Source organism: Hyperolius riggenbachi, chromosome 10 (assembly GCF_040937935.1).
Source record: "Hyperolius riggenbachi isolate aHypRig1 chromosome 10, aHypRig1.pri, whole genome shotgun sequence".
In the NCBI taxonomy this organism is placed as follows: Eukaryota; Metazoa; Chordata; class Amphibia; order Anura; family Hyperoliidae; genus Hyperolius; species Hyperolius riggenbachi.
Window position 1 is genome coordinate 164,175,064 of NC_090655.1, and position 27,685 is coordinate 164,202,748.

At 45.1% G+C, this 27,685-nt stretch overlaps 1 protein-coding gene across 3 annotated transcripts in view; it reads right to left on the reverse strand.

The window, feature by feature from the left end:
- PRXL2A (peroxiredoxin like 2A) overlaps nucleotides 1-27,685 on the reverse strand; it is a 588,565-nt gene that overhangs the window by 552,319 nt on the left and 8,561 nt on the right. The window contains exon 2 of one of the 3 annotated variants that reach the window (XM_068255108.1): nucleotides 14,720-14,849. The exons of the other annotated variants lie outside the window; for them this stretch is intronic. The gene's annotated coding sequence lies outside the window, so the exon portion shown is untranslated. The remainder of the gene's footprint in view (nucleotides 1-14,719; nucleotides 14,850-27,685) is intronic. 3 annotated transcript variants of the gene reach the window in all.

Genomic DNA, 27,685 nt, shown 5'->3' on the forward strand with positions numbered 1-27,685 from the left:
GGAATTGGCCCCAGTCCTCACTACCCTGTTCAACCTCTCCCTATCCACAGGCACCTTCCCCTCAGACTTCAAGCAGGCCACTGTACTACCCCTGCTCAAGAAACCCTCCCTCGACCCCTCGCTACCCTCCAACTACCGTCCTATCTCCCTCCTCCCCTTTGCCTCAAAAGTCCTTGAGCGTCTGGTTCACAAACGCCTGACCCAGTACCTCAATGCCAACTCACTGCTAGACCCACTCCTATCTGGATTTCGGCCTGCCCACTCAACCGAAACTGCTCTCACCAAAGTGGTCAACGACCTTGCCTTAGCTAAAGTTGAAGGTAAATACTCCATTCTCCTCCTCCTTGACCCGTCAGCAGCTTTTGACACAGTAGATCATCCCCTACTCCTCCAGTCCCTCCAGTCCTTGGGCATTCACGATCTCGCCCTGTCCTGGCTTTCATCATACCTCTCCAACCGCTCCTTCACGACCGCCTTCAATGAGTCCTCGTCCACCCCCAACAACCTCTCGGTGGGAGTCCCCCAAGGGTCGGTCCTTGGCCCCCTACTGTTCACCCTATACACATCCTCCATTGGCAAGGTTATCTCCTCCATGGGTTTTAACTATCATCTGTATGCAGATGACACCCAGATCTACCTCCACACCCCTGACATATCGACCATGGACAAGGTCTCCTCCTGCCTATCAGCCATCTCCTCCTGGATGTCCGCTAGGTTCCTGAAACTAAATCTAGACAAAACGGAATTTATGCTCTTCCCACCCCGGCCATCCACGAACCTCCCAGATGTGCATGTCACGGTTAACCACTCTACCATTCGCCCTACCTCTCAAGCCCGCTCTCTGGGTGTCACCCTGGACTCCGCACTCTCCTTCACTTCCCACATCCAAAACCTCACAAAGTCCTGCAACTTCCACCTTCGTAACATCTGTAAGATTCGCCCTTTCCAGACCTCTGCCACCACCAAACTCCTCATCCATGCCCTCATAATTTCCCGCCTTGACTACTGCAATGCCCTCCTGTCTGGTCTCCCTATGACCCGAACAGCCCCACTGCAGTCCATCATGAATGCGGCAGCCAGAATTATGCACTGCTCCCATCGCTCCACCACGGCAGATCCCCTCCTAGAATCCCTCCACTGGCTTCCTAACCAGTCCAGAATCAGGATTCAAGATACTGTGTCTGACCTACAAATCTGTCCACAAAACCTGTCCAACCTACATTTCCGATCTTACTCAGAGGTACACACCTAGCTGCTCACTCCGCTCTTCCAATGAACTTCGCCTAACCGCCCCCCGCATCACTCAGTCCCATGCACGCCTCCAGGACTTCTCAAGAGCTGCTCCAACACTATGGAACTCCCTACCTCCACCCATTAGGGCAGCCCCCTCCAACATCTTCAAGAAAGCCCTCAAAACTCACCTTTTCACTCTGGCCTACTACCCCTCACAAGTGCTCTAAACCTACAGCTGAACTCTGGTCCCCTACCATTCGTGTCCTTACCTCTCCCTCTAGATTGTAAGCCTTTGGGCAGGGTCCTCCTCCTTTTGTGTCCTACCTGATCTTGCACCTCCATTACTGTGAACCCATGCTATGCATCTGAGTGAACCTAACTTGCCTAATCTCCATGCTCCATCCAGTGACTGACTAAGCATTACCTGGTACTCATACTGTGCTGTGTGATCTGGTTTTCTTGTATTCCTGTATTGTCATATTGCTGTATGTCACCCCTAAATATTGTCTGTAACCTAAATTAATGTTCAGCGCTGCGTAATATGTTGGCGCTTTATAAATACAATAAATAAATAAATAAAATAACTATATTTCTTGTATTAAGGATAAAAACTCTCAGCTGGTGCACAAATATTATGATATCTCACAAGCATTCAGAAACTATTATGCTGACCTATATAACCTTCCCTCTTCCTGTGGCTCGCTTTCAGCTGAAATGAAACATACCAAAATATCTGAATACCTGACAAAAATCAGGCATGCCTTCACTCCCTGTGCAGGATGTCGAAGCCTTAGAGGAACCATTCACGGAGGATGAATTGGTGATAGCAATGTCTCAACTCCCCGCAGGGAAGGCCCCGGGCCCTGACGGATACACCCCCGAGTATTATAAGAAGTTTAAAACTATCTTAACCCCGTACATGCTACAAGCATTTAATTCCATTTCTGTAAGTCAGGAGGAAAACTTAGATTTCCCTTCCACAATGCTTGCAGCGCATATCTCGGTACTACACAAGGAGGGGAAAAACCCTTCATTATGCCAGAGCTACCGACCCATTTTGCTGCTTAATGTAGACTTAAAGATCTACTCTAAGATGCTCGCAATATAGGTTGTCGTCTATTCTCCCTAACTTAATTTACCCGGATCAAGTTGGCTTTGTTCCGGGCCGAGAGGCACGGGACAGCACCATCCGCACCTTGGACATTGTGCACTGGGCGAGGTCCCAGTCCATCCCTATCCTCCTTTCCACTGATGCTGTAAAAGCTTTTGATAGGGTGGACTGGAACTTCCTAGAGGGCATCCTGAAACATATCGGCTTATCAACAGAAATGAGTAGACGAATAATGTCCCTTTATTCCTCACCTAACGCTAAGGTAAAAGCAAATTGAGTATTATCTGAAAGTTTTGACATACGCAACGAGGCAGGGTTGCCCCCTGTCTCCGTTGATTTTTGCACTCTCTCTCTCTCGATCCCTTCCTATGCACAGTTAGATATAACCCAGACATTCAGGGGGTATCCCTTGAGGCATCCTCCCATAAAGTTGCAGCATATGCGGACGATATGCTTTTTTCCCCCTCACAAATCCGCATATCTCTTTACCTAATTTGTTGAGAGAATTCCAGGTGTATGGTCGAATCTCTAATCTCTCAATTAATTATGACAAAAGTGAAGCACTGGGGGTTCTATTACCGGATACATTAAAAGACACCCTACGGGCCAATTTTCCATTCAAGTGGCCGCCTAAAGCCCTTAACCACTTGAAGACTGCAGTGCTAAACCCCCTAAAGACCAGGCCATTTTTTACAATTCAGACCACTGCAGTTATAACTGTTTATTGCTCGGTTATACAACTTACCACCCAAACAAATTTTACGTCCTTTTCTTCTCACTAACACAGCTTTCTTTTGGTGCTATTTGATTGCTGCTGCGATTTTTAGTTTTTATTATATTCATCAAAAAATACAGGAATTTTGTCAAAAAAATGATTTTTTTAACTTTCTGTGCTGACATTTTTCAAATAAAGTAAAATTTCTGTATACATGCAGCACGAAAAATGTGGACAAACATGTTTTTGATTAAAAAAAAACCCATTCAGCGTATATTTATTGGTTTGGGTAAAAGTTATAGCGTTTACAAACTATAGTGCAAAAAGTGAATTTTCCCATTTTCAAGCATCTATGACTTTTCTGACCTCCTGTCATGTTTCATGAGGGGCTAGAATTCCAGGATAGTATAAATACCCCCAAAATGACCCCATTTTGGAAAGAAGACATCCCAAAGTATTCACTGAGAGGCATAGTGAGTTCATAGAAGATTTTATTTTTTGTCACAAGTTAGCGGAAAATGACACTTTGTGACAAAAAAAAAATAATAAAAAAAGTTTCCATTTCTGCTAACTTGTGACAAAAAAAAATGAAATCTGCCACAGACTCACCATGCCCCTCTCTGAATACTTTGGGATATCTACTTTCCAAAATGGGGTCATTTGTGGGGTGTGTTTACTGTCCTGGCATTTTGGGGGAGCTAAATTGTAAGCACCCCGGTAAAGCCTAAAGGTGCTCATAGGACTTTGGGCCCCTTAGCGCACCTAGGCTGCAAAAAAAGTGTCACACATGTGGTATCGCCTTACTCAGGAGAAATAGTATAATGTGTTTTGGGGTGTATTTTTACACATACCTATGCTGGGTGGGAGAAATATCTCTGTAAATGAGATTTTTTAGATTTTTTTTTTTTTTTACACACAACTGTCCATTTACAAAGATATTTCTCCCACCCAGCATAGGTATGTGTAAAAATACACCCCAAAACACATTATACTACTTCTCCCTAGTACAGCAATACCACATGTGTGGCACTTTTTTGCACCCTAACTGCGCTAAGGGGCCCAAAGTCCAATGAGTACCTTTAGGATTTCACAGGTCATTTTGAGAAATTAGGTTTCAAGACTACTCCTCACGGTTTAGGGCCCCTAAAATGCCAGGACAGTATAGGAACCCCACAAATGACTCCATTTTAGAAAGAAGACACCCCAAGGTATTCCGTACGGAGTATGGTGAGTTCATAGAAGATTTTATTTTTTGTCACTAGTTAGAGGAAAATGACACTTTGTGAAATAAACTATAAAAATCAGTTTCCGCTAACTTGTGACAAAAAAATAAAATCTTCTATGAACTCACCATACTCCTAACGGAATACCTTGGGGTGTCTTCTGTCTAAAATGGGGTCATTTGTGGGGTTCCTATACTGTCCTGGCATTTTAGGGGCCCTAAACCATGAGGAGTAGTCTTGAAACCAAATTTCTCAAAATGACCTGTGAAATCCTAAAGGTACTCATTGGACTTTGGGCCCCTTAGCACACTTAGGGTGCAAAAAAGTGCCACACATGTGGTATCCCCATACTCAGGAGAAGTAGTATAATGTGTTATGCGGTGTATTTTTACACATACCCATGCTGGGTGGGAGAAATATCTCTGTAAATGGACAATTGTGTGTAAAAAAAAAAATGGAAAAAGTTGTCATTTACAGAGATATTTCTCCCACCCAGCATGGGTATGTGTGAAAAGACACCCCAAAACACATTATACTACTTCTCCTGAGTACGGGGATACCACATGTGTGACACCTTTTTGCAGCCTAGCTGTGCAAAGGGGCCCAAAGTCCAATGAGTACCTTTAAGATTTCACAGGTCAATTTTACTCATTTGTTTTCCAGACTACACCTCACGGTTTAGGGCCCCTAAAATGCCAGGGAAGTATAGGAACCCCACAAGTGATCCCATTTTGGAAAGAAGACAGCCCAAGGTATTCCATGAGGGGTATGATGAGTTCATAGAATATTTTATTTTTTTTACACAAGTTAGTGGAAATGGATTTTTTAGGTTTTTTCCTCACAATTTTTTCCCACACATTTTCCACTAACTTGTGACAAAAAATAAAATCTTCTATGAACTCACCATACCCCTCATGGAATACCTTGGGGTGTCTTCTTTCCAAAATAGGGTCACTTGTGGGGTTCCTATACTGCCTTGGCATTTTAGGGGCCCTAAACTGTGAGGAGTAGTCTGGAAACCAAATAATTAAAATTGACCTGTGAAATTCTAAAGGTACTCATTGGACTTTGGGCCCCTTTGCACAGCTAGGCTGCAAAAAAGTGTCACACGTGTGGTATCGCTGTACTCAGGAATTGTAGTATAATGTGTTTTGGGGTGTATTTTCACACATAACCAATCCTGTGTGTGAGAAATCTCTGTAAATGACAATTTTTTTCCATTTTTTTTTTACACTAAATTGTCATTTACAGAGATATTTCTGCCACCCAGCATGGGTATGTGTGGAAAGACACCCCAAAACACATTATACTACTACTCATGAGAATGGCAATACCACATATGTGACACTTTTTTGCAGGTTAGCTGCGCAAACTTGCCCAAAGTCCAATGAGCACCTTTAGGCTTTACAGGGGTGCTCACAATTTAGGCCCCCACCAAACAATTCCAGGACAGTAAAACACCCCAGAAATGACCCGATTTTGGAAAGAAGAGACCCCAAGGTATTCCACGAGGGGCATACTGAGTTCATATAAAATTTTATTTTTTGTCATAAGTTAGCGGAAAATGACACTTTGTGGGAAAAAAAAAAAATCCATTTCTGCTAACTTATGACAAAAAATAAAATCTTCTATGAACTCACCATGCCCCTCAGCGAATACCTTGGGGTGTCTTCTTTCTAAAATGGGGTCACTTGTGGGGGTCTGTCCTGGCATTTTAGCGTCTCCACAATCATTACATGTATGGCCAGTATTAGGAGTTTCTGCTATACTCCTTATATTGGGCATACGGGTGATGCACTTTTTTTCTCCATAAAAGGAAAAAACGAACGGCAAAGATTCTCACATTCGCATTGATCAATGTGGATGAAAAAATATCTGCCGAAATATGTGAAAAAAGAGGGGGGCATGGCGTTTGCCAGGGCATAGGAGCACCGCCCACAAAATTTTCCAAACCCACTTTGCTCCTATGCCCTGGCAAACCAGATTAATCCATTCACATCGATCGATGTGGATGAAAAAAACCTTTGCCAGTTTTGATACAAATTGCTTGCCAAAGCATAGGAGCTCCAACACCACCCCTCAGCTCATATGCCTTGACAAACGTATCTTACTGCGGAGGAGAAATCTCGTCCTGCAGCGCTGCATGCACCGACTTGTGTGTAATCTGACAGACGCGCAATGCTTCTGTCAGGATGCACCATCAGTGCTGCAGCTGGTTGGTCGATCAGTCGTTCGCTCGGTCCACCTGGAAGGGTAAAGGATGGAAAAAGAGAGAGAAAAAAAAAACATACAAAAAAAAAAAAAAAAAAAAAAAAACCAAGCAAGCAGCAATGCAAGAAATTCATTAACATTAACATTAACTTTCGTAAACTTTATTAAACCTTTTTAACCAAACAACAACATTTGGAACTTTTGCTTACCTGTTTTTTTGCTTGTTTTTTTTTTTTAACTTACCTTCCGAGGACAAACTTCTCCTTCCCCATGGGACAGTGTGCAAAGCGCAAATCGCACAGAGATGTAGCAAAGTACACTATGCACTTTGTCCCAAGTGAAAGGAGAGGTTTCTGGCAGCCCTGTGTATTTGGGTCTCTCAAAAGCAGATGTCTGGTTTCACACACAGGAGCCGCGCAGTAGCGTAGGTATGCACTAGCTTTAAGTCAACCACTTCCGGCGTAAGGGGGGACCGCAAAGTGGGACTTTCGCTAGGCAATATGCTGCAACACATCGCTCCAGTGTGAAAGAGCCTTGAGAGACTACTACCGTGTCTCACGTTCCCTACTCCAATAGCGAATGTGTTCGTGGAACTTTTCAAAACACTCCCCTATGCATAGGGCAGGCTGGTCAGGACAGCAGGGACAATAAAAAGTGGTGTCACGCCTCATTCCATCCCTCTTACAGACACGACAATGTTTTCTTGGGGTGCGTTGACCTGGGGTACTCGGAAAGACATAAGCATAGTGTCTTTCATGTAGCCGGCTAACTACATTAGGGGGATTGGCCACGGCCCCTCCTGGATACAGGAGTTCCGAAATGATCTCTTCCTGAAATTTAAGGAAGGAACCTGTTCTCCCAGCCTTACTGTAGAGAACAAATCTGTTGTACATTGCCAATTGAATCAAGTAAATAGCCACTTTCTTATACCAGCGGCTGGTCCTTCGGGAAACTAAATAGGGAGCCAACATCTGGTCATTGAAGTCCACCCCTCCCATGTTTAAATTATAGTCGTGGACGGCGAGGGGTTTCTCAACAACCTCAGTTGCTCGCTGAATTTGGACTGTCGTGTCTCCGTGAATGGTCGACAGAAGGTAAACGTCCCTCTTGTCCTTCCATTTCACTGCAAGAAGGTCGTCATTACACAAGGCAGCCCTCTCCCCCCGTGCAAGTCGGGTAGCAGTGAGATATTGGGGGAAGCCCCGGCGACTAGGCCGCACAGTGCCACAGCAGGGAATTCCAAGTATCTTCAAATGCTGATAGAGGGCCACACTTGTGTACTAGTTGTCCACATAGAGATGGTACCCCTTGTGGAATAAGGGTGACACCAAGTCCCACACAATCTTGCCACTGCACCCCAGGTAGTCAGGGCATCCGACCGGCTCCAATTTTGTGTCTTTTCCCTCATAGACCCTAAAGCGATATGTATAGCCTGTGGCCCTTTCACAGAGCTTATACAGCTTGACCCCATACCGGGCGCGCTTGGTTGGGATGTACTGCTTAATGCCAAGGCGCCCGGTAAAATGAACGAGGGACTAGTCTATACAGATGTTCTGTTCAGGGGGTGTAAGCATCTGCAAATTTGGATGACAGGTGGTCTATGAGGGGCCGAAATTTGTGGAGCCAGTCATAGTCAGCGTGGCCTCTTTCATGACAGGTTGTATCATCATTAAAGTGCAGGAAGCGCAGGATGTCCTCAAAACGTGACCTGGACATGGCAGCAGAGTACATGGGCATGTGATGTATTGGGTGCGTAGACCAATAGGACCGCAATACATTTTTTTTAGTTAGACCCATGTTAAGGAGAAGGCCCAAAAAGATTTTAAATTCGAAAACTGTGACCGGTTTCCACCGAAAAGGCTGGGCATGGGAGCTGTTCGGATTGGTGGTGATGAATGGTGTGGCCTTACGGTTGGTCTCTGCCACGACTAAGTCGTAGAGATCCTCGGTGAAGATCAGATGAAAAGCGTCTAGGGCCAATCCTAGATGATCTGTCTCCACCTGGACTCCAGACTGGGCGGTGAAAGGGGGCACTACGGGTGCGGCGGAATTAGGGAACTTCCAATGAGGGTTTGCCAGCACCTCTGGGAGTCTAGGGGTACTACGGGCCCGTGTTTCTGGTGGCTGCGACTGGGGTCTTACTGCACGTACCACCGAACCGGTTTCAACTGCCATGCTGGTGCTCGCAACTTCACCAGGGTCTACGGCAATACTGGTTTCAAGTCCAGGATGTGCTGCGCTGTTGGTGCATGCCTCACCATCAAAATCTGGATCAGCGCTAGCACCACTCTGCTGGCCTTGAGGTTGATCCTGCGCAACCTGTGGTCCACTGACATGGGGTCGGGAACGCCTGGCGCTAGCAGGAACCACAACCTCTTCATCAGAACTATCGGTCAGAGAGTCACTGTCCTCTACAGGTTCATATTCTGAGCCGGATGATTCGTCGGATGAGAAGTCCTAATCACTCTCACCCAACTCGGCCATAATACTGTAGGCCTCTTGCAGGGAATACATCTTTTTTGCCATTTTGGGCTGCTAAATTTAGGGGGTATTCCTCTGAGACCACCCAGGAAAAAATGCACCTGTCTAGCAAATGGGAGTATTTGTTAAGTAAAGAGCTGCGATCGCTCAGTTTTGATTTAAAAAAAGAAAAATCAAAACTGATCTTTATAGCGTCGCAGCTATTGTGTTTTTTTGCAGTGATCAGAAAACAAAAATTTCTTTCACTTGGTAGGGAGGGCTGAACGCAAGTGCGGCAGAACAATCAGGCCTGATCGGGCAAACACTGCGTTTTTAGTGGAGCCTGCTCTAAGGTGACCCTAACGTACTTATATAGATCTGACTGATCAGTACTGATCACTTACAGATACTATATAGTACCAATGCAGATTAGCGACAGTGATGACGCTAATCAGCGACTTATAGTGATTGTGGTGTAGTGGGCTGGGCGCTAACTACCTAACAAAGGGGCCTAGCTAACTCACTGGCCAAAAAAACAGTGCACAGGCAATAGATGTCACTCAGACCTCGATCAGAGCTGTGACAGGCGACCAGATATCAATCACAGTGCCGCTGTCAGATGCCAACCAATGTAAACAACAATTGAAATCTCAGGCAATCACAGATGATCAAATACCAATCACTAATCAATCTATCAATCAGATGTCAAAAATCAGTGCACAGACAATAGATGTCACTCATACCTCGATCAGAGCTGTGACAGGCGACCAGATATCAATCACAGTGCAGCTGTCAGATGCCAACCAATGTATACAGCAATTGAAAACAGGGCAATCACAGATGATCAATAATCACAACGCAATCAATCAGAAGTCAAACTGTGCACAGGCAATGATGTCACTCACATGGCACTCAGACCTCGATCAGAGCTGTGACAGGCGACCAGATGACACTCAGACCTCAGTCAGACGCCTTGGCAGGGCCAGTGAGGGGGGTAGTGGGGGTGATCAGCGGCGATCGGGTGGGGGATCGAGCAGGGAAACGTGCGGGTCTAAGTGAGCAGGGCTGCCGTCCTCTCTCCTGGTGGTCCCGGAACACTGTGACCAGGAGAGGAGGAGGCAGCCAGTATAATACACGTTGTTTACATAACGTGTATTATACACTTTGCATTGGGCCATTTGAAAGATCGCAGCCCGCCGGCGCTGCTAATTGGCCGGCGGGCTGATGACACAGGGGAGCCGCAAGTGATGCCGGGCGATGTGCGCGCGCATGATCGCCCGCATTTCTAATTGACAGGACCTTCCGCCAATCGGCGTTAGGCGGTCCTGGGGCTGCCGCCGCGGCCACGCCTGCTGGCGTGACGCGGGCGGCAGGTGGTTAAATATCTGGGAACATATATTACTCCCCATCCAAAAGACCTGGTAGCTTCTAACTTTATACCTGCTCTGGAGAGAATTAAGCTAGAGCTACAAAAGTGGGATAAACCCCATTACTCTTGGTTCGGGAGGGCGTGTATAATCAAGATGACAATCATGCCTCGTTTACTTTACCTCTTTCAGACCCTTCCCATACATATTCCGCCCTCATATCTTAAGCAACTAACTCGGGAGTTCTCTAAATTTATTTGGAGAGGTCAAAAATCTAGACTGGAGATATGCGCTGCAAACTGCACGTAAAGAGTCAGGGTGCATGGCAATTCCAAATCCTTCGCTGTACTATGCCTCAGCAGTTCTAATAAGAATTATCGACTGGCATAGACATTCCTCCCAGGTGGGTAGAGAGAGGAGGAACTGGCAGGGGATAGCCTTAGTCAGATTCCCTGGCAAACTCCATTTAGCAAGTCCCGCTGCTGTATTAGTTAGCCATACCCTCAAGGTAGTCGCTAAATTTAGACCTAGGAAAATTAATATCTCCGTGGCCGTCGACCCTTCTGCCCATCCTCAACAATCCAGCATTTCCCTTAGGAATGCACCCCCGGAGTTACCTCCCCTGGCGCACTGTCCATACGCCATGCGCTCACCAGTTCATCCATGAGGGGGAATGGACTTCTCTGACCAGTCTGCAGAATGCTTTGTCATCCCGGGGCCTGGACCACTGGAGCTGGACTCAGTTTAAAAATGTCCTATTGCAACAGGGTACCAGGGCCGAGGTGGGAAGATCTCTCACCCCTTTTGAGCAAACGTGCAGGGGCACAGGGTCAATCAGGGGAACTATCTCTCCTATGTACTCACTACTAAATGATACAGATGAACAATCTGCAGAATTGAAATTGAGATGGGAAGCTGACCTTAACGTCTCCTTTTCAACAAAGCAATGGGGGAAGATATTACTCTTTGCCCACAAATCATCGATATCATCAAGTAGCCAGGAAGCGGGTTATAAAAATTTCACACGATGGTACCTCACCCCAACGAGACTCCATGCAATGTATCCTTCCACTTCTCCAAGTTGCTGAATGTGTGGTCAAGAGCCTGGTACCCTGTTGCATATTTTCTGGTCCTGTTCCTGTCTCTCCAGTTTCTGGCATGCCATACGCATACAGATGCATGCTTTGACGGATTTCCTACCACCTGATTCCCCAGAATTTTTCCTTCTCCACCACAATTCATGGTCCATCAAAAAGTATAAAAAAAATCTCCCAGACATCTTGTCAATGCTGCTAAAGCATTGATTGCCAGACGGTGGAAGTCGCAAGACACTCCTGATATCAGAGACTGGTTGAGAGAGGTGGATAGAATCTGTCGGCTAGAAGAATTGACAGCCGCTATGTACGACAGGTCAGAGCAATTCTGGAAAACGTGGTTCTGGTGGTTCGAATTCAAGGAATCCCCACAATATGCTACCCTCACCGCTGGCTAAATACTCCTTCAGTCTCTCCCCTGGCATTGTTTTTCAGATTTGCGGGGGCTCCCCGTGATGAGCCCCGCGCTCTCTTCCGGCCCATCGAAAGCGTGTTCTCTCTTCTTTCTCTCTCCCTCTCTTTTCTTTTTGTTCCAAGGATAATATAGTGTGGTATATGCTTATATGTTAGTGTCTCCAAAGAAAATATGGGAGCCGCTAATTGTCAGCTCAGCAGGTGCCCGGTTGTATGATCCCCAAGGGGCGTCGGGATACCAATTCTAAGGACTGTTTTTTGAATTAGATGGCTCATAAATGTTAACACTTTGTAGGTGCATGATGTAAGGCTATATTTGATACCTCTCGAATATGTTTTTTATTGAGCTTATATGTCCGCTAAGGTAAAAGTGAGCTAAATAAGATGTTTTTAAATGTTGTATGTTCTTTATACGTTGAAATAAATAAAGAATCTTTAAAAAAAGAGAGAGAGAGAGAGAACACCTTACCTATAATTTTCCGTACCTTCGACTAATCTGCTGTCTGTTTTTTTTTGTAAATGCTGAATAAATTTAGTTGTGTGCGTTTTCTTTTTTAGTAAATCTGCTAGTATTTCACCCGGTTTGTTTTTTCCTTGTATATAATGCTTTTTAAAGTCTTTACACTCCTTTATGCATTTATTATCAAGCAGTACATTTAATTCTGTCTTGCATCCCACATCTTAGGCCCAGTGCACACCAAAACCGCTAGCAGATCCGCAATACGCTAGCAGTTTTGGGAGCTGATTTCAGAGTGATTCTAGGTATGTTTAGAGAGGTTTTCTAAACATACCTAGCGGTTTTGCGTGCGTTTTTGTGTAGCAGATTACACATATTGTTACAGTAAAAGCTGTTACTGAACAGCTACTGTAACAAAAATGCCTTGCAAACTGCTCTGAACTAGCGTTTTTCAGAGCGGTTTGCGTTTTTCCTATACTTTACATTGAGGACAAAACGCTTCCGAAAACCGCAAACGCGCAGCAGGAGGCGTGTTTGCGGCTTGGCAAAAACCGCAAACCGCCGGTGTGCACCATCCCATTGCATTACATAAGACAAGCGTTTTTAGAGGCGAATGCGGCCGGCGGATCGCTCCAAAAACCGCTCGGTGTGCACTGGGCCTCAATCACTCTTACTGTGAAGAACCCTTTCCTAAATAAATGGCTAAAACGTTTTTCCTCCATGCGCAGATCATGTTCTCTAGTCCTTTGAGAAGGCCTAGGGACAAAAAGCTCATCCGCCAAGCTATTATATTGCCCTCTGATGTATTTATACATGTTAATTAGATCTCCTCTAAGGCGTCTTTTCTCTAGACTAAATAAACCCAGTTTATCTAACCTTTCTTGGTAAGCGAGACCTTCCATCCCACGTATCAATTTTGTAGCTCGTCTTTGCACCTGCTCTAAAACTGCAATATCTTTTTTGTAATGTGGTGCCCAGAACTGAATTCCATATTCCAGATGTGGCCTTACTAGAGAGTTAAACAGGGGCAATATTATGCTAGCATCTCGAGTTTTAATTTCCCTTTTAATGCATCCCAAAATTGTTAGCTTTAGCTGCAGCGGCTTGGCATTGAGCTGCAGCGGCTTGGCATTGATGGTCGCTGTGTCCCCCCATGGCTTGTGGCAAACTGCAAACGGGACTTCTTATGCTTTCTGTTAACAATGCCTTTCTTCTTGCCACTCTTCCATAAAGGCCAACTTTGTGCAGTGCATGACTAATAGTTGTCCTATAGACAGAGTCTCTCACCTGAGCTGTAGATCTCTGCAGCTCGTCCAGAGTCACCATGGGCCTCTTGACTGCATTTCTGATCAGCGCTCTCCTTGTTCGGCCTGTGAGTTTAGGTGGATGGCCTTGTCTTGGTAGGTTTACAGTTGTGCCATACTCCTTCCATTTCTGAATGATCGCTTGAACAGTGCTCCGTGGGATGTTCAAGGCTTGGAAATATTTTTGTAGCCTGAGCCTGCTTTAAATTTCTCAATAACTTGATCCCTGACCTGTCTTGTGTGTTCTTTGGACTTCACGGTGTTGTTGCTCCCAATATTCTCTTAGACAACCTCTGAGGCCCTCACAGAGCAGCTGTATTTGTACTGACATTAGATTACACACAGGTTCACTCTATTTAGTCATTAGCACTCATCAGGCAATGTCTATAGGCAACTGACTGCACTCAGATCAAAGGGGGCCGAATAATTACGCACACCCCACTTTGCAGTTATTTATTTGTAAAAAATGTTTGGAATCATGTATGATTTTTGTTGTGTACACCACTTTGTGTTGGTCTTTCATGTGGAATTCCAATAAAATTGGATTCATGTTTGTGGCAGTAATATGACAAAATGTGTAAAACTTCGAGGGGGCTGAATACTTTTGCAACCCACTGTATATACATACAGTGCTGTCCATAATTATTCATACCATATGGCAAATGTTGACTTAAAGAGGACTCTGAAGTGAGTCCTAAATCATGTTGAAAGCTTTTATTACTGTAAAGCACTACAGGTAGTGCTAAACCGCCACATCCCTACGGTAAAACAAGGGGTTTATACCCCCCAAATCCCCTTTGCAACATCCACGACTTTCTTGGTCGTGGATTTTGCCGCCCATGGAGGCAGAGCTTAGGGCTGCAGCTCTGCCTCCATGCGCGTCAATCTGCCTGCGGATCTACTCCTCTCCCTGCCCCTCTCTGTGAAGGCAGATTGTTAGGGGTGGGGAGAGGCGGCGATCAGCGGGGATTGGCGCACTAAGAGGCAGAGCTACAGCGCTAAGCTATGCCTTATCAGTAAGCGCTGTCTAGTGGATTTACAAAATTGGATGAACACCAGCTGGTTGAGGCTGAACTGAAAACAGAGGTGTTGGTGGTCCAAACATGATGGATAAAGTTCAAAACACTCACCACCTCAAACTAGCAATTGGGGGAGATACCGTACTGTATAAAGACTCTGCGAAACCTTGGGGTGATCCTGGATGGAAATCTAAAACTCAGACATCAGGTATCAGCTGTCGTCAAGTCTTCCTTCTTCCATCTAAGAAATATAGCGAGAATCAAACAACCTTATCCCAGCTGAAGACCTACCTGCCCTGGTACATGCATTTGTATCCTCCCACCTAGACTACTGCAATGCCCCGTTCATCAGATCTACAGATAAGGTTCTGCGCCCCTCACAACTAGTACAGAATGCTGAAGCCAGATTCCTAGCAAATGCCCCCCGCAGCTCACACATCACCCCAGTACTGCAAAGTCTTCACTGGTTGCCAGTAAAAGGGAGAATCCATTTTAAGATCTGCCTGCTGACATTCAAGGCTCTAAACCACATGGAACCCAAATACATAGCGGATTTATTGGAACTTTATACCCCTCCACGCACCCTCCGCTCTGCCAACAAGATGAATCTGGTTATGACCAGGACACACTTACCATTTGGTGCTCGGGCCTTTTCCCATGTAGCCGCTACTCTGTGGAACTAGTTTCCACAATCAGTACGAGAGGCTCTTTCTCTCGACCGCTTAAAAAAAAAAACAAAAACAAACAAAAAAAAAAAACGCACTTCTTTTCCCGAGCCTTTGAGACTGCATAATGCAGGGTCACAGCGCTTTGAGTCCCCAGGGAGAAAAGCGCTATAAAAGACAAACTTACTTACGGTAAGGTCTTTTCCAGAAGTCGGAAGGACAGCAACCCTGAGACTTGTCTCCCTCCATTTCCAACTGGACAGGATACTAGTTAAAAGAATTAACATAATTGATTAGGCAGGCACACTACATAAGGCAGCATTCCCTTACCCTCATCAGTAATAAAAAAAGACCACACAGAATGATGCTTCAAATAATTTTATTAAAAATACATCAGGGTGGGTAGTAAGGGTGCTGTCCTTCCGACTCCTGGAAAAGACCTTACCGTAAGTAAGTTTGTCTTTCCAGGATGTCTCAGGACAGCAACCCTGAGAGGATAAACAAGACATAATAGGGAGGGATTACAGCCTGCAAAACTCTTCTACCAAAACATAACTCAGAGTTAGAGGTTAAATAAAGTCTATAATGCTTAACAAAGGTGTTGTGGCTTGACCAGGTTGCAGCTTCACAGATTTATTAATAGTAGCTCCTGCTCTCTCTGCCCAGGAAGTAGAAACCGCTCTGGTTGAATGACCTTTCACTGGTCCTGATAACTGCTTGCCCTGGTGCAAGTAAGATAAAGCAATAGCTTGTCTGATCCATCTTGCAATAGTTTTTTTAGTAGGCTGCTTTCCGGCAAAGAGAACCAACAAAGCATTGGACTTCCTCCAATTCTTGGATCTCTGAAGATATTCAATTAGACACCTTCTTAACACCTAGACAGTGCAACATTTCTTCCTTTCGATTTGATGAATTACTGCAAAAGGATGGTAAAAAGATCTCTTGAGATCTATGGAATTTAGATACAATCTTAGGTCAGATAAACGTTTGTACATTTGATCAATAGGAATAAGTCTTCTTGTTCCTTGGTAATGCCCATAGCCCTATGCATAGCTTCAATTAACTCATTCATAAATTCTGTGGAAAAGCGAATTTCCGAGACATAACGCCTTTACCCTCAGATGCGTCTACTTCGGACTGTGGTAATTCTTTCAATAATAGATATCCACTTTCCCTTCAGACGTCAAATTTATCTGAATCAACCTCGACTCTCTTCCTCTTAAGGAGGTCTGTTAGGAGGATTTAGAAGGACCAGCAATAGGTGCATCAGAAGTAGAGGGGGCAAATGCCGTTGTAACATCTGAATTAGAAAGTATGAAAGCAGATTCTTCAACTTCTTTAATATCAAAGGACTTCTCTGATCTCAACCATCCCCTCAAATCTTTAACCACTTAAGGACCAGCAGTCTCTGGGCACTTAAGGACCAGAGACCGCTGGTCCAATCCCGACGAATCGCAGCACATACCCGTCGCAACCGCCGTCATCGCCGCTCGCCGGGACCCCCAGGACATAGACTCTGCCTGTCTCTATGACAGCAGAGTCATGTGAGCCGGTCAGGAGCCGCTTTCATTGGCTCCTGACCCTGTTTTTTCAATGTAAGCCAATGGGAACAGCTTACATTGAAAGACAGGGCCAGGAGCCAATGAAATTGGCTCCTGACCGGCTCACATGACTGCCGTCATAGAGACAGGCAGAGCCTGTGAGATGCGGTGAGAATCGTCGGGATTGAGCGGCGCGATCGGCGGGTAGCGGCGGAGACGGCGGATGCGAGCTGCGGACAGTGATTGAAATCTACGCCCTGCTAGCCAAAAGCCCACCAAAACAGGGCGTAGATTTCAATCACTGCGGTCCTTGAATGGTTAAGCAATGTAGGGGATTCATCTTTCACTACCTTTTCAGTGCATAATTGGCACAGGTGTTCTGCAGAATCAGGCATATGGTCACTGCACATTTCCTAGATTTAGACACAGCTTCAGAAGACGCTGCATGCTTATCAGGTTTGACAGCTTAGTCTTATCCAACTTGCCATTCTTGGAATCCGTTTTAACAGCTTCCTAACAGTTTCTCCTTTAAAGAGAAACCGTGACCAAGAATTGAACTTCATCCCAATCAGTAGCTGATACCCACTTTTACATGAGAAATCTATTCCTTTTCACAAATGGATCCTCATCAGGGGGCTATGTATGTCTAATATTGTGGTGAAGCCCCTCCCACAGGAGACTGCGGACTATTTTCCTGGCAGTTTCCGGTCTGTGAACCCCGTTGCATTGTGGGAAATAGCTGTTTGCAACTGCCAAAACAAGCAACATGTACTTCCAGCTACATCACCTGCCAACAGTAAAAATGTCACCATCTGATAAATGTCAGAATGTAAATAAAGAGAGGGAAGCTTTTAAAATGGGCAAACACTGACTAAATAATTTATACATAATTATTGTAAAAATGAAGAATCTTAACTGGGAGTTCCTCTTTAAGTGAACGACAACACCCACCGCTCTGATAGCTCAGGATCACAGTGGTTAAGCTTAAAATGCATGCATAGTAACGCAACATTATAAGTGTGAACTGCACTGGAGACCAGACATGGCCTTTTTACAAATCTGCATGCCGTTTTTTTGAATAATGCGACCAGGTACAACCTCGCACTTTGCACAGACCCATAGATTTGTATGGGCAGTGAATTTCCATGCAAAATAAATCTGCCACACAACTGAACACTGCCCTTTGTGCAGATTTGACAATTACTTATAATACTGGAAAAATCTACTGTCCACATTGCTTAAGATTCCAGAATCTTGAAACCCTCTGCTTTACATACACCTTTGCCAGAATATAGAGAGGTGATAAAACATACAGGGGAAATTACACTCTTAAATACTAAGAGTGTATCTCACTGAAAAATGGTCAATCTCTACAGCCAGTAAAGGTTTAAGTGCAGGCTTGACAAATCAAACAAAATTTAAAACAAATGCAATGCAGATCTGAAACAAATGCAATACAGATCTGAACCAAAGTAATGCAGATCTGAAACAATGCAATATAGATCAGAACAAAAGTAATGCAGATCTGAAACAAAAGCAATACAGATCTGAAACAAATGCAATGCAGATCTGAAACAAATGCTATGCAGATCTGAAACAAATGCTATGCAGATCTGAAACAAATGCTATGCAGATCTGAAACAAATGCTATGCAGATCTGAAACAAATGCTATGCAGATCTGAAACAAATGCACAATAGATCTGAACAAGTTTGAAACAAGGAACTCCTTGAAACTACCCAGAGATTCACTTCCTGAAAATTTCCATAGATTGTCAATCACCATCGCTGCAGTTCAGGCTTGACAAATCATCTTATTATAACCCTGGGGAAGCCTATTGCTGCAATGGCAACAATTCACCTTCGCCTCCTGCTTTGCACCCACTGCTAGATTGCATGGACACAGAGGACAAGAGAAAGTATAAACTTATACCAGGGAAAAATCACTCTAAAATCAACCATGTGAGTGTACACCCCTGCAACAATTGTCGGTCTCTACAGCTAGCATAGGTTTACTGCAGGCCTGACCAATCAAATGGGAAGCAAATGACTCCTTGCAACTATCATTACCCTGCAAGTTTCCATTAGCTTACTAGATTATAAAGGGAAAAAAAAAAGAGAGGGTAAAACACAGGGGGAGGGGGAAAAAAAAATATATATATATATATATATCACACTCTAATGTGAACTATATGAGTTAATATCCCTGCTACTGGAACAAACTTGGAAGCTCTTGTCTGTGATCCCATCTTTCCAGCATAGGGGAGAACGTCAGGAACAGTACCATTTCTTATGCTGTCTAGTTCTCCTATATTGGACTCCCCCACCAGCACCAGCCTCCCGACCATTGCTTGTGGCCCAGGGATTTCCTGCATGAGCAGTGCTGCCAAGAGGACACCAATCCGGCAAAATAAACTCAGCAGCTATTCCTCTTGGGTGTTTCCAGGATGGAAACCAAGTTAAAACTGAGGAACCAGGGGAGGGTGCTTGATAACCCTCAAATAATAGCCGGTATAAAGACATTATAACAGAAGACACATACCAGAGAGGGAGTGGAGCTTGCCTCCTCAGAACCCTGGGAGCAAGAGCCTGCGGACACTTCCATGGTCAGCATACACAAGACTGACCAGGATGCACAACCCTTGAATATGGTCACCTGAAGGTTTCCGCTCAAACATAATGAAAACGTTTGCTTTACCTTAGAAATCCACCACATTGCCGAGCAGACTAGCTCAATCAGCGGTTAAATGCGGCGAGAAGTCCGCTGGGATGCACGCCGAGCCATGGAACGCATTCTACTTCCTCCTTGGTCACGTAATGCGGAAGTCACATGTCCCCCTGCACGCGTGCTTCAGCGGAAGCCGCTCTGGCGTGTAACACAGACTGGGGGAGAAGCCGATGCAGACAGCAAGCACCCGCGCTGGCTCGCCTGACCAGCGCTGACATAGGGGACACTTGTATGCCGCGGCTCCTGAAATTTATCATGGTTGGCCAGCTCTCCCCACACAACCAGCATCCTTCTGGACAGGAAAACAACTGATGAGGGTAAGGGAATGCTGCCTTATGTAGTGTGCCTGCCTAATCAATTATGTTAATTCTTTAACTAGTATCCTGTCCAGTTGGAAATGGAGGGAGACAAGTCTCAGGGTTGCTGTCCTGAGACGTCCTGGAAAATACTATTGTTATACAATGCCTATATACGATTTTCCCCGTTAAGAAGCCCAATGGCCATCAAACAAGGCATCTTTCACGGCATATGGGGTATATAAGTATTTGTTCCTAGTCACCTACCACTTTGTTATTAGTTTATTTAAAATTGTGCTTTGTCTATAAGATTAGCTGCATGCTTGTTTCAGGTGTTTTTCCTCTCCACAAGTGAAGTAAAGAGGTATGTATATATACTGTACGTACCTAGGATCCAGAAGTGGCTAAATGACAACTGTAACGGGAGGGATATGGTGGCTGCCATACAGTGGGATGCGAAAGTTTGGGCATTTGTAATGCTGGGTGGTCATACTTTCTGTGAAAATGACGTGCAATCTTGCGCTGCTAGGGCAGTATTCAAGGATTTCTGTTGGCGATCACACTTTAGCTGCTCCTTATTAGCCCGGAGGCTTGATTAAAAGACAAAAGTGGAGAGAAAAGAGCGCTCCATAGTGTAACACCGCTTTAATAAACAAATTGCGCAAATTAAAATACACTTACTAGATGCAAGATGAGTAAAAGCATGTAGTTAGGCTAAGTGCCTTGGCGTTATTACGCGTTTCGGCGTTCCACGCCTTCATCTGATGAAGGCGTGGAACGCTGAAACGCGTAATAACGCCACCAGCACACGTATACTCCTTGGTGGGGAATCCAGGGTCAGTTTCCACCAGATCCACTCTACTCCGATTGCCACGGTAGTCTGAGGGTGTTCCCACCTAGGAAGGATCTTAAAAGGGAAGGTTCAGGGAGGGTGGGTAAAAAATAAAAATCAATTTCCACTTACCTGGGGCTTCCTCCAGCCCGTGGCAGGCAGGAGGTGCCCTCGCCGCCGCTCCGCAGGCTCCCGGTGGTCTCCGGTGGCCGACCCGACCTGGCCAGGCCGGCTGCCAGGTCGGGCTCTTCTGCGCTCCAAGGCCCGGAACTTCTGCGTCCCACGCCGGCGCGCTGACGTCATCGGACGTCCTCCGGGCTCTACTGCGCAGGCGCAGTAGTTCTGCGCCTGCGCAGTAGAGCCCGGAGGACGTCCGATGACGTCAGCGCGCCGGCGTGGGACGCAGAAGTTCCGGGCCTTGGAGCGCAGAAGAGCCCGACCTGGCAGCCGGCCTGGCCAGGTCGGGTCGGCCACCGGGAGCCTGCGGAGCGGCGGTGAGGGCACCTCCTGCCTGCCACGGGCTGGAGGAAGCCCCAGGTAAGTGGAAATTAATTTTTATTTTTTACCCACCCTCCCTGAACCTTCCCTTTAAGGCTCTTAGCCTAACTACATGCTTTTATTCATCTTACATCTAGTAAGTGTATTTTAATTTGCGCAATTTGTTTTATTAAAGGGGTGTTACACTATGGAGCGCTCTTTTCTCTCCACTTTGGTCATACTTTCTGACCACCCAGCACAACAAGGCTAAGAGCTGGATAATGGAAGAGGCTACACAGGCTTCCCAGAGCAACTGCAGCTCTGGGCTTCTGATAAGACGCAATGGCAGTGCAGTGCGACGTTGCACTGCTCTTGCGATAGCAAACATTCAGACAGATACAAGACAGACTGGAGTGAGGTAGCCAATAGCAACCGCAGCAATGGCTACCTCGCAAGGACAGGACTAGGACAGAGGCTGATAGAATTAATGCTTGCTAATCTAGTCACTGCCTCAATGACAGCAAGCATTCACAAAGACTAGAGTGAGGTAACCAATAGCAACTGTAGCAATGGCTACCTCGAAAGGACAGGACTATGCTAGCTAAGCACCGGTGATCACGCTAAGCGCAACCTACCAAAACCTGCTAAAAACTGACTAGCTGAACACAGGATATCAACAGTTTGAGTACGTATATATCAGCGGCACTAATATATCACCGTAATACCAATACCAGGAAAATAACAAACGCTGACTAGAATATGTATATATTGGCGATGAACCAATATATAACATAAGCAAGGAGACTAGCTAGATCTGGACTGGAGAAAGAAAGCGAACTAACTAGGCAATACAAACAGTACAAATTTTCTGCACTAGAAGGAGTACGTATATATGTCCCTGTGGGAAATATATAATCGTAGCTCCACAAGATAACTGAACTAGAAAGTAACAAGACAAGGAATATTATTCACAGTATCAAAGGACCCAGTAACAGTCTAAAAGGGGAGGCAGACTTTTATGCTGGCATCAGCCACTGGATGCAAGCATGCAAATCTCCACACAGCTGAATGGTAATCATTCAATCCTGAGTTGGCTTGGTTACCATTTGCTAGTTGAAAGACTATCTGTACCAATGCATGCAGTCCTATGCAACATGCATGCAGGAAATCCAGGGCTATCTGGCTGCAGTTCAGCTGTAGTAAGCCATTGGTGGAATGATGACAGCATTCTGAGCTGCCCAGAACTGCAGAGCTATTGCTAATGACAATGTGACTTATTGCGAATGCACAACCGAATGCAGGTTGACAAGCCAGAACTGTCCGTTTGCGGCTCAACCGCAATGGACAGAACACACCACAGGTGGAATCCTTACAGCACTGTTAATCGTCATGATTTTCCTGCATAAATCGTTGGTTGTTAAGATAAAAAATGTCAGTTAAATGTATCATATAGGAGACACAGTGATATTTGAGAAGTGAAATTAAGTTTATTGGATTTACAGAAAGTGTGCAATAATTGTTTAAATAAAATTAGCAGGTGCATACATTTGTACCCAGTTGTCATTTTATGGATTCCAAAACCTTTAGAACTAATTATTGGACCCTGACCTACATACACAGGTGAATCCAATTAGAAGAAAGAGTTTTAAGGGGGTCAATTGTAAAGGCTAGTACACACTAGCAATTTTGATTGACCAATGATTGCTCAATTTTACCACCTCCATGTAGTATTACCATTTACCTATATAATCTGCATAGAATTGAAAATCTGTTTGGCCCTCATACTACATGGAGGTGGTAAAATTGAGCAATCATTGGTCAATCAAAATTGCTAGTGTGTACTAGCCTTTAGTTTCCCTCCTCATTTACATTTCTCTGAAGAGTAGCAACATGAGGGTCTCAAAACAACTCAAATGACCTGAAGACAAAGAGTGTTCACCATCATGGTTTAGGGGAAGGATACAGAAAGTTTTCTCAGATATTGCAGCTGTCTGTTTCCACAGTTAGGAACATATTGAGGAAATGAAAGACCACAGGCTCAGTTCAAGTTAAGGCTCGAAGTGGAAGACCCAGAAAAATCTCGGATAAACAGAAGTGACGCATGGTGAGAACAGTCAGAGTAAACCCACAGACCAGCACCAAAGACCAACAACATCATCTTGCTGCAGATGGAGTCACTGTGCATCGTTCAACCATTTGGCTCACTTTACACAAGAAGATGCTGTATGCAGAGGAAGCCTTTTCTCCGTCCACAGCACAAACAGAACTGCTTGAGGTATGCTAAAGCACATTTGGACAAGCCAGCTTCATTTTGGAATAAGGTGCTGTGGACTGCTGAAACTAAAATTGAGTTATTTGGGTACAAAAAGGGGCGTTATGCATGGTGGAAAAACACCACAGCATTTCAAGAAAAACACCTGCTACCTACAGTAAAATATGGTGGTGGTTCCATCATGCTGTGGGCTGTGTGGCCTGCGCAGAGACTGAGAATCTTGTCAAGGTTGAGGGATGCATGGATTCCACTCAGTATCAGCAGATTCTGGAGACCAATGTCCAGGAATCAGTGAAAAAGCTGAAGCTGCGTCGGGGCTGGATCTTTCAACAAGACAACGACCCTAAACAGTGCTCAAAATCCATTAAAGGAGTTCTGTGGGGGTTGCGGAGGAGAAAAAACAGACACTTACCTTGGGCTTCTATCAGCCCCGTGCAGCGGTAATGTCCCACACCGTCCTCCTCCCATCTGCCGTTCTCCGCAGCCGGCCCCGGTCTAAGCGGCATGGGATCCAACTGCGGCTGCGCTACAGTGGCCGCGCACCCGCTCGCTTCCGCCTGCGTCATCGGAAGCTTACTGCGCAAGCGCAGTACAAGAAACATTTGCACTGCGCCTGCGCAGTAAGCCTCAGATGACGCGAGCGGAGGCGCAGCAACGTGCATTATTCGTCTGTGTGACAGACGAATAATAGCCCGGTGCCGGCTGTGGGGAACGGCGGATGGGAGCAGGACGGCGTGGGACATTACCGCTGCAGGGGGCTGATAGAAGCCCCAGGTAAGTGGCAGTTTTTCTCCTCAGAAACCCCCACAGAACCCCTTTAAGGCATTCATGCAGAGGAACAAGTACAAAGTTCTGGAATGGCCATCTCAGTCCCCAGACCTGAATATAATTGAAAAATCGGTGGTGTGAGTTAAAGAAAGCTGTCCATGCTTGGAAGCCATCAAACCTGAATGAACTAGACATGTTTTGTAAAGAGGAATGGTCCAAAATACCTCCAACCAGAATCCAGACTCTTATTGGAACCTACAGGACGCGTTTAGAGGCTGTAATTTCTGCAAAAGGAGGATCTACTGAATATGGATTTCATTTCTTTTTTGTGGTGCCCAAATTTATGCACCTGCCTAATTTTGTTTAAACAATTATTGCACACTGTAAACCCAATATACTTAAAGGGGAACTGAAGAGAGAGGTATATGGAGGCTGTCATGTTTATTTCCTTTTAGACAATACCAGTTGCCTGGCAGCCCTGCTGATCCTCTGCCTCTAATACTATTAGCCATAGCCCCTGAACAAGCATGCAGCAGGTCAGGTGTTTCAGTGGTTCAGACTTATAAGTCTGATCTGACAAGACTAGCTGCATGCTTGTTTCTGGTTTTAATCAGATACTACTGCAGAGAAATAGACCAGCAGGGCTGCCAGGCAACTGGTATTGTCTAAAAGGAAATAAACATGACAGCCTCCATATACCTCTCTCTTCAGTTCCCCTTTAATTTCACTTCTCAAATATCACTGTGTGTCTCTCCTACATGATATATTTAACTGACATTTTTATCGTAACAACCAACGATTTATACAGGAAAATCATGACTATTAACAAACTTTTGCATCCCACTGCATTTATTTCATTTTAAGCAATACCAGTTGCCTGGCAGTCCTGCTGATCCTCTGCCTCGAATACTTTTAGCCATAGACCCTGAACAAACATATGCAGATCAGGTGTTTCTGACAGTATTGTCAGATCTAACAAGATTAGATGCATGCTTGTTTCTGGTGTTATTCAGACACTACTGGAGCCAAATAAATCAGCAGGGATACCAGGCAACTAGTATTGTTTAAAAGGAAATAAATATGGCAGCTTCCATATTTTTCTCACTTCAGTTATCTTTTAATTGTACAGACAATATTCCAACATGCATGCAGATTGTTTTAGACTGGTTGATCCTCATCCGTGCATGGCATGGATTAATGTGGTTCTATGGGATAGGACTTGAAACACCCAGGGTTGTATATTCATCAGTGATGCACTGTGGGACACTTCAGATGCACGCTCAAACCTGAATAAATCGCAAATACCTCCTGTTTTAAGAAGGCACATTTATGCTTTACATAGCATTTTAGTAAGATGGCTTTTTGGTCCTTTTTAGCCTCTTACACGCTTCCTAACGATTTTGAGTTACCATGAGCATGCTAGGCAATCTGTACCTAAGGTTATTTCATGTGTAACATGATTTATTCGACTAAATATAATAAGCCTTGGCGCAATCAGCAAATATTGTGCAATGTCACTATTTCATACATAGCTCCTCCTCTTTCTTGTCTGAAGAACACATTAGAACACAGGCACAAAGGGAGAGGCAGTACTTAAGCAGCAGGTAAGGACTATATAAAAAAAAAAAAAAAAAAAAAAACCTTCAACCAATATTGTGTTTTTTTGCATTGGTTAGAATGTGCTAGGCATGTTGTGGTGTAGTATTTAAGTTTTTAGGACTCCACCCCAGCTTCACTCCCTCTCCTCCACCCCAGCTTCACTCACTCTCCTCCAACCCAGCTTCACTCACACTCCCTCTTCTCCACCCCAGCTTCACTCACTCTCCCATTTCATCTTTTACCACCACAGTTTAAATTGTTCCCCACACAATAGTCATCATGTTGGAGAATGCAGTACAGTGTACATCCTGCAACATGTATGCATGCATGCCTTGATCAGCAGATTGAGGGTGTTAACTGTTGCCCTGGGTGTGTGCGTGTTGCTCAATTAGAGGCTGAAGTCAAAGAGCTAAATGGGCATCTCGCAACACTGAGACGCATACACAACATGGAGAAGAGCTTGGATCTGACGATCCAGACACTGGAGGGAACCGGTTAAGATGAGGTGGGTGGAGTACAGCCGGAGCAAGAGGCAGAGGTAGCCGCTAGTTGGGTCACAGTTAGAAGAGGTAGGGGAAAAAGTGGCAGGGAGGCTGGTCCCAAGTTGTCCTTCCCTAATAAGTGTGCTTGTTTGCGTAATATTGATTCTGGAGTAGCAATGCTGCAGCAGGATGTGTCCCTTAGCAACCAAGGGGCAGACTGCTGCAACGAGAAAGGGAATAGGAGTGAAGCTAAGGCTAGATAGATACTGGTGGTAGGGGATTCAATTATTAGGCACACAGATAGGGTAATCTGTCGAAGAAACCACGAATGCCGTACAGTCTTGTCTCCCGGGTGCTCAGGTTCGGCATATAGCGGAAAGAATTGACAGATTATTGGGTGGGGCTGGGGGAAGACCCGGCTGTCATGGTACACATTGGCACCAATGACAAAGTTAGTGGGAGATGGAAGGTCCTCAAAAATGATTTTCAGGTACTTGGAGATGAATTTAAAGCAGGGTGGTGTTTTCTGAAATACTGCCAGTGCTACATCTGAGAGACAGAGGGAGCTTAGACAAGACAAACAACATTTATATCGCGCTTTTCTCTTGGCGGACTCACAGCGCCAGAGCTGCAGTCACTAGGACGCGCTCTATAGGCAGTAGCAGTGTTAGGGACACTTGCCTAAAGTCTCCTACTGAATACGTGCTGGCTTACTGAACAGGCAGAGCCGAGATTCAAACCCTTGTCTCCTGTGTCAGAGGCAGAGCCCTTAACCATTACACCATCCAGCTTAGGGAGTTAAATAAGTGGGTGAGAAATTGGTGTAGGAAGGAGGGGTTTGGGTTCCTGGAGAACTGGGCAGACTTTGCAGTCGGGTACAGGTTCTACAGCAGGGATGGCTGCACCTTAATGGGGAGGGTGCAGCTGCATTGGGGGAGAAGATGGCTAAACAGTTGGAGGAGATTTTAAACTAGGATCTGGGGGGAGGCGGGAGGGTAAAGTCTCAATATGTAGACAAGATAAGGTAAAAAGACAGTGGGAGCATAACATTATGGTGGGTGGAGGGGGGGGGGAACCAGTGTAAAGAGTAAAGAGGTTGGTAAAACTTCAAGTAGCCCATTTCATATAACCAAAATTGGAAAATGTGGTGGTAAAAATATAAAGTGCATGGTAACCAATGCTAGGGGCCTTGCAAATAAAATGGACGAACTAGAGTTCATTCTGATTGACAAAGGATATGACATTGTGGGAATAACTCAACATGGATGGATGAAAGCCATGACTGGATAGAAAATTTAGAGAGATACAATGTGTTAAGGAAGGATAAAACAGGGAAAAAAGGTGGAGGGGTTTGTCTCTTTGTTAAGAATTCTTTTACAGCTGTCCTGAACGATGAGATGGAGGAAGATTGTGAAGATG